Source organism: Podarcis liolepis (genome assembly GCF_965112155.1).
Source record: "Podarcis liolepis genome assembly, chromosome: 18".
Classification (NCBI taxonomy): domain Eukaryota; kingdom Metazoa; phylum Chordata; class Lepidosauria; order Squamata; family Lacertidae; genus Podarcis; species Podarcis liolepis.
In genome coordinates this window covers 808,990-817,163 of record NC_139572.1, presented here as the reverse complement: position 1 = coordinate 817,163, position 8,174 = coordinate 808,990, and the positions used below count along the sequence as shown (strand labels likewise).

General features: G+C 46.3%; 1 protein-coding gene across 2 annotated transcripts in view; it reads left to right on the top strand.

Annotated features, from left to right (window-relative positions):
* The first annotated feature begins 198 nt into the window (after positions 1-198).
* The window catches only part of ELAVL1 (ELAV like RNA binding protein 1), a 29,008-nt gene continuing 21,032 nt past the window's right edge, over positions 199-8,174 (top strand). Inside the window, exon 1 of one of the 2 annotated variants that reach the window (XM_083484110.1) lies at positions 199-334. The gene's annotated coding sequence lies outside the window, so the exon portion shown is untranslated. Of the gene's footprint in view, positions 335-5,249; positions 5,590-8,174 lie in introns of those variants that run through there. The other variant, XM_083484111.1, reaches the window with a different exon arrangement.

Sequence of the window (8,174 nt, the reverse complement as noted above, 5' to 3'; positions counted from 1 at the left end):
CGGGGTATTTATAATAATAATAATAATAATAATAATAATAATAATGGTAATAGACTCTTCCAGTCAGGTCAGCTAGCTCTGAAAAATCCATCATCTTCACCTGCCAATCTTTCTTGTGTTTTCCAATTCTTCACTAACAAAATTCTGGCTGCAGTTGTGGCTCCTCTAAGCTTTCGTAGCTCTGTCCTCCGGAAGTCAGCGCCCCCTGGCCAGCGGCCGCTCTAGACGCGCGCATCTCTATGGCGACGCTGCTGTCCTCTGACGTCAGACCGGAAGCGGAAGTGCCGGGAAGGAGTCTCGCTGGCGGGCCGCTCCGAGTCTTTTCCTCACTGAGGTAAAAAGGATTTTCATTTTTTTTGACACGCGTTTTCGAGCCCCGGGAATATTTCACGGCCTCCGCCGCCTCTCCTATCGGCGCGGCTTCGGCGGAAGCCGTGCGCGCGCCGCTCTATCCCATTTCCATGATTATCGAAGGCTTTCCCTTCCCTTCCCCCCTCCCGTCCTTCAAGCGGCGGGCCCCGCCCCTACAACGCGTCGTGATCTCGCGAGATCCTGTCAGGGCGGGAGGACGGCTTCGCCCCTTTCTGCGCAGGCGCGCGGCTCGCTCTGTCCATCCCTTCCCGCGGCCGTTACTTTGAAAGTGGGCGTGGCCCGGTTTCTAGCGCCATGGCAACAGCGAAGGGGGCGGGGATGGAATTCGAATAGGGAGGCCTGGTGGATTTTGTAATAGGCGGGGTGGGCGTGACGTGCGTCGTGACGTCACGGCGATGACGTCATTGCACGGCCTAGTTAGTTGCGTGTTCAGTGCAGGTTGCATCCATTATTATTATTATTAGTAGTAGTAGTAGTAGTAGTAGTAGTAGTAGTAGTATATTGCCGTATACCTGTAGATCTCAGGGAGCTCCACAATATAAATTTAAAATATAAAAAGGACAAAATATGTAATAAAAATAAAAATGGAATTCAAATGATTATTATTATTATTATTATTATTTTATTTATATCCTGCCCTCCCCAGCCGAAGCCGAACAGGGAGGCCTGGTTGATTTTGAAGAAGGCAGGAGAGGGAGACGTGTGTCGTGATGTCATGGCTATGACGTCATTTTGCACGGCCTATTTATCTGTGTTCTTGGAGCCTCGGCTTCAGGATCTGTCCTTCCAGTGAGCACTCAGGGCTGATTTCCTTCCGAATGGAGAGGTTGGATCTTCTTGCAGTCCATGGGACTCTCAAGAGTCTCCTCCAGCACCAGAATTCAAAAGCATCCATTCTTCGGCGATCAGCCTTCTTGATGGTCCAGCTCTCACTTCCATACATCACTACAGTGGTATAGATAGATACAGTGGTACCTCAGGTTAAGTACTTAATTTGTTCCGGAGGTCCGTTCTTAACCTGAAACTGTTCTTAGCCTGAAGCACCACTTTAGCTAATGGGGCCTCCTGCTGCCACCGCCACACGATTTCTGTTCTCATCCTGAAGCAAAGTTCTTAACCCGAGGTACTATTTCTGGGTTAGCAGAGTGTGTAACCTGAAGCCTGTGTAACCCGAGGTACCACTGTACTGGGAACTGGGTGCATTAATTTCCGTGGTTGTACTCTGAGTACAGCCTATTTTGTACACAGCCTTCCCAAAGCAGACCTGATTCCTGGGTCCTAGATATATGTGCTTTCAGGCCTGACAACACTTAAGCCTCTCCGACCGCCAGAGAAAATTTAAAATGCAGATGAGATGTAATCATAGAAATCATACTCCAGTAAATCATACAATAATACTTCAACTCTAAAGGGAGGAACCCCCCCCCCCCCCATTTGGTGTTGCCCTTTTGGAGGGGGCAGCCGAATTATTTCTGTGGTATGGTGATTTAATTGAAAAACTGATTTAGCTGGGAAACGGTCTTTAGCTTATTGATCTCCTTTAAAAACTGGTTGAGGTTGCATGGCGGATGATGGCAATAAAATCATTTAGAGTTTGGTTACAGGGAAATGAAGAATATAAAGAAATGGTTGTTTAGGAGCAGTAGATCTCACCCCCACCTGTGTACCACTAATACAAATAAGAATATATATATTATTATTATTAATTAATACAAATAAACATGGAATGGAATTTACTTTGTGTTCCCTCCTGAGTTTTGCAGCCATCTTGCATTTCCAATGCTAAAATTTACCGAACATAAATTATTTAAAAACAGCTGTTACTTTTATCATGTTGACGGCGATGTCATCTTGCATTACAACTGTATTACGTCATGTTATGTTTTCTGCACTTATTTTATTGCTTACGTTTTGATGGTTGTTGTTTTTTAGCAATTTTGCGTGCACAAAATATACAAAATTATTTTGAAACAACCACTCTGGTTTTCACCAGGGTCAGCTTTCAGCTTAACAAATGAAGGCTGCCATTCTAATCATGTCTGCTCAGAAGTCCCATTCAATTCAATCGGCTTTCCTTCCAAGTAAGTGGGAAAACAAGCTTTCTCCCTCCTCCAAGGGACAGCCCTTCAGATATTGGGAGATGGCTCTGCTATCTCCTCTTTTCCAGGCTAAACGTCCCCAGCTCCTTCAACCTTCAACTCGGTCTCCCTCCTCTGCCCACCTTCCAGCTTGCCAACATCCTTCTTAAATTGTGGTACCCAGAATTGGATACAGGATTCCAGGTGGGGTCTGACCAGGGCAGAATAGAGAGGCACTAGGACTTCCCCTGATCTGGACACTAGACTTCTGTGGGTGCAGCCTAGAATAGCATTCGCTTTTTTCGCTGCTGCATCACACGGTGGGCTCACGTTCAGCTTGCGGTCCGCCGAGACCCCCAGATCCTTTTTATGGGTACCACGGTCTAGCTAGGTGTCCCCCACCCTATATTTGTGCATCTGGTTCTTCCAGCCTAAGAGCAGAACCCGACATTTGACCCTGCGGAAATTCATTTTGTTGGCTTGCACCCAGTTCTCTTAAGGTAATTTTGAATCCCGATTCTGTCTTCTGTGGCATTGGCTACCCCTCCTGAATGAATGACTTTTATTATTTAGGTCACAGACCAGTTCCCGCCCACATACAATATCAAGGGAGTCATAGAACATGATAGGGATACTTTTGAATTTGCAATTAGGTATAACCGGGACAATACAGATATAGCAACAGTTAAACATATATAAATTAAAACTTAGTCGCTAACATATAACCTAAAATTATCATTTAAAACCTTAATCATTATGATAGCACAGCTTGTTCCCTCAGTTTTCTGGCAATCACACAGAATTTGGCTACTCTTAACGTGATCTCAGGATCCTTGTCCTCTACCAGGGATTTGAGACACTGGCTACCCCTCCCAGTTCGATGTCGCCTGCAAATTTATAAAGACGATGAACAACAACGTGCCCAGGACAGAACGCTATGGACCCCGCTGGTCACTTTTTCCAAGGATGCTGAGGAACCAGTAATGAACACACTTTGGGTTTGTCAGCATCCCAGAACTGGACACAGTATCCCAGGTGTGGTCTGACCAAAGCAGAATAAATAGGGACTAGGACTATTTATAGTCAGAATATATTTATAGGCAGAATAAATAGGGACGCGGGTGGCGCTGTGGGTTAAACCACAGAGCCTAGGGCTTGCCGACTGGAAGATTGGCGGTTCGAATCCCCGCAGTGACAGGGTGAGCTCCCGTAGCTCGGTCCCTGCTCCTGCCAACCTCGCAGTTCGAAAGCACGTCAAAGTGCAAGTAGATAAATAGGTACCACTCTGGCGGGAAGGTAAACGGCGTTTCCGTGCGCTGCTCTGGTTCGCCAGAAGCGGCTTAGTCCTGCTGGCCACATGACCCGGAAGCTGTATGTCGGCTCCCTCGGCCAATAAAACAAGATGAGCGCCGCAACCCCATAGTCGGCCATGACTGGACCTAATGGTCAGGGGTCCCTTTACCTTTAGGACTTCCCTGGACACTAGACTTCTGAGGATGCAGCCTAGAATAGCGTTAGCTCTGAACAAACTACAGTTCCCAGAGAGGAAGCCATGATTGTTTTAAACAGAACGGTCCTGCTCCGAATGTATAGTGCAGGCATAGGTAAACTCGACCCTCCAGATGTTTTTTGAGACTACAATTCCCATCATCCCTGACCACCGGTCCTGTTAGCTAGGGATGATGGGAGTTGTAGTCCCAAAACATCTGGAGGGCCGAGTTTGCCTATGCCTCGTCTAGTGCCTATGGGGCCTGAAAGCTTACATTTGAGTGGGCATGGCGAGGATTGCACTATGAACATAATCAATTTCCTTAAAAGATTTCAAACCAGCACTGGTAGACTTAGAGCCTTAAAGCATCTGAATAGTTATCTCGCAAATCCTTGTTGTCCAAATGTTATTTATCTAAGCTGTTTCACCACACCTGTGTTCCTGCGATAGAGATCATTTTAAGGAAATGGAGGGGAAATGTTTTAATCGAAAAGCAGCTTTCTTTCCCTTCCAGTATCTCAATTACGCCTCAGATCGTTTGAGCAAGGTTCTAGTGCGCATGACTCAATTAATTTTAATTAGATTTTCTAAAAAAGAAGTCACTTTTTAGGTTATTTGCCCTTAGAAGGATTAAAAAAACCCCCAAATACCACCAATGAACAATTAATGACTTACAAAATTGTATAGTTTCATCTATAATAATGGTAGGAAAATAATAATACCAGCCTGTGTGTAATATGAAATGAACCATTTAATCAATGCAAGCCAACTTTAAAAAAGGGCTGGTTTCCTATAAGGGTTTGAGCTTTCTCATGACACCCATAATCTCTTGGGCATCTAAATACAGTCTTTTTATACAGTCGACAGACCTGCAGGTTTAGGGCGGTATACAAATTTAAATAATAATCATTATATTATTATGTTTTACTGAAAATCATTTTTCTTTTTTGCAGAGGGGAAGGGTTGCGTGTGCGTTTGCATGTGGGCAGAGCAGCCATTCCACATTTTTTATTCTTTAATGGGCTCCGGGTGATTCCTGTTAGGCCCGCGTAATCGTGTCTTATTATTATTTTTAACGCGTTTAAATGCTTGCGTGTTGACGCTCCGTCGGAAAAAAGGGGTTGGTAGGGAGTGTTTAAAAAACACACGAAAAACACCCGGGTTTCGCGCCCGCTGAAAACGTAACGTGTGAACGCGCGTCGAAAGATTCGGAGCGCGTGACTGGCGGGGGGGGAAAAAAAAGAAAAGCGCGCGGCCACGCCCAAAAAAAAGGTGGGGGGGAGGAGGAGGAGGACGACGGCAGCCCTCCGCGCATGCGCCGGCGCGAAGGCGAGCCGCCGCTCGACGAGCGTCCGTTTTTTTTTCTCCCCCTCACCCACAGCGCGCCTTTAACCGGCGCGGCGGCTGTCCAATGGGCGCTCCGGGCGCGCGCGCCGCGGCCAATGAGCGTCGTCGGGCGGGCGGCGAGGTGGGCGTGGCCGGTGCCGGAGCCCGCCTCCCTCCCTCTGCTGCTGCTGCTTCTGCCGACTGAGGGAGCGGAGCGCGGCCGGAGGGACCCTCAGCTTCGTCGGCCCGCCGCCTCGCCTCGCCCCGCCGCCGCCGCCGCAGCCCTCCTTCCCCGCTTCGTCGGAGCGGGAGCGACGTCGTCAGGTGAGGCCTCCGCCGCTGAGGGAAGAGGCGGTTGGTCGGAGGAGGAGGAGGAAGAGGAGGCCGCGGCGGCGGCGACGGCGACAGTGAGAGCGGGCCAGGCTCGCCTTGCGGCCTGCGCGGCCGGTGACGCAGGAGGGGGCGGGGCCTGCGCCGAGGGGGCGGGGCCCGCGGCGAAGGGGGGCCGCTCCCCCCTTCTCTCCCACCCCCCCTTCCAAAAAAAGAGAGAAAGAAAAGCACGCGCGAGGGAGGGGAGGGGAGCGCGGAGTCTTTTGTTAGGGCGGGGAAGGGAGGCAGGGCGGCCAGCCAGGCTGATCGCAGCGGTGGATGATCATATTATTTTTATTTTTATTATTATTATCATATTATGATCACAGCGGTGCATGATAATCTTATTATTATCACCACCTTATTATTCAGTGAGGCTGGTCCTCCTTGCAAAAAGGCAGAAGCCTAAAGACAACAATAGCTAATAATAATAATAATAATAATAATAATAATATGATCATCCACTACTGTGATCATAATATGATAATAATAATAATAATCTGATCATCCACCGTTGCAATCATAATATGATGATGATAATAATAATACTAAGTATTATTATTATTATTATCACATTATTATTATTATAATTATCATCATCATATTATGATTGCAATGGTGGATGATCAGATTACTATTATTATTATTATTATTATTATTATCATCATCATATGATCACAGTAGTGGATGATCATATTATTATTATTACCATTATAATATTATTATTATTATTATTTGCTATTGTTGTCTTTAGGCTTCTGCCTTTTTGCAAGGAGGACCAGCCTCACTGTTTTTACAGGTGGGGGTTGGGGTGCAGGAAAATTGGACTCGCGGTTGCAATCGGAATCCTTCACGTTAAAACCCCTCCCCCACCACCAATGGCAAATCCAGGTTTATTATCAAAATTTGCACGGAAGAAATCAAAGTTGCATTTCTGGCTGAATTTGGGTGTGTGTGCAGGGAGTCACAGTTGTGATTGAAATCGTTCACACACACCCCCGCACAGGTTTATTATCAAAATTTGCAGCGAGCAAAATTAAAGTTGAGTTTTCAGCTGGATTGGGGGGGGGGTTGGGGGTGGAACCCGCTTGAAGCGTCCGTTGTGTTGGAGATGTTTCAATGGCTATCGTTTGATTTGCTCCTTTCAAGCAGCTGGAAATCTGTAAATTTTGATAATAAACCTGATTTGCAATTTTGCGGGTGGGGGGGGGGTTGGATGATTTTGATGGCAGCTTGTTCCCTCGCAGGGGAGGAATTTGAGCACGGTGCAAGCCAATTGCAATAGCAGCAGTGGGGTTTCGTCCCAGGTGCTTGGAGCAGACCTATTGGAATAATGCACCTGAGGAAGTTTAATCTACCCTGAGTAAGAATATCATTTGGCACAACCCAAAGGCTTGGTCTTTTTGAGGCCTTGCTGTGTACACATGCACAGGTGAACATTGCAGGTGCGCGCACACACATTATTGACAGACAACAGCTTTGCAACGTTCAGCTCAGACACTGAGGTCCAGGTGAAGGGGTCTTTTGGTGGTTCCCTCACTCTGAGAAGTGAAGTTACAGGGAACCAGGCAGAGGGCCTTCTCGGTGGTGGCACCCGCTCTGTGGAACGTCATCCCATCAGATGTCAAGGCAATAAGCAATTATCTTTTAAAAGACATCTGAAGGCAGCCCTGTTTAGGGATGTTTTTAACGTTTAATGCTGTATTGTGTTTTTAATATTCGGTTGGAAGCCGCCCAGAGTGGCTGGGGAAACCCAGCCAGATGGGTGGGGTATAGATAATAAACTATTACTTGTACTGTATTAAATCAAAGAAACCATTCCTTAAGATGAGGAAAATAAAGGAGAAATTGTAAGCTTTGTTCAATCCTTACAGGGCCCTATGAGGTAGGTCAGTATTTGTATTGCTAAGCTAAAAATGTGCTTAATTCTAAGCCACCCAACTAAAAACAATAATATGTAGCATTTATGTTGGGTTTTGGAGCGCTCAGAACTGCTTCCTAGTGATCCTTCAGTTTTAAATGACTGTATTTTATGTTGTTTTACTATGCAAGCCAGTTTTGGAGTCCTGTAAGTTGGGCTATGCCAAGACAGGATAGTTAATATAGTGCCCTCTAGGTTTTGTTGGTCTACAACTTGCAGGTGCTCCAGCAGCCAGCAGGGTCAGTGGTCAGGGTTCATGGCAGTTTGAGTCAAAGCAACATCAAGGGGTCACTGCATTGCTTCTCCTGGGCCGAGAGAGAGTAACTGATTTGCTGCTTCCTCTTTGGGATGTATGAATATAGTTGAAGGAAACACGATGGAACTGACAAGTATAGTTAAAGTTGAGGAAGGGTACAACAGGATTAATATATTTATTCAAATAATTGGTCTGTTTAGTGTATACAGGGATTTAAATTGCCCTAAAATACATTGGTATGTCCATTTTGAGATGAGGGGAAGAAGCAGGAATACCAAAGCAGCAGATTCAGAATTATTAAGTGGCAGAATTTCAAGTTTCTAATGTGGAGTGGTTTCCTTCACTGAAAGGCTTCTTCTGTTT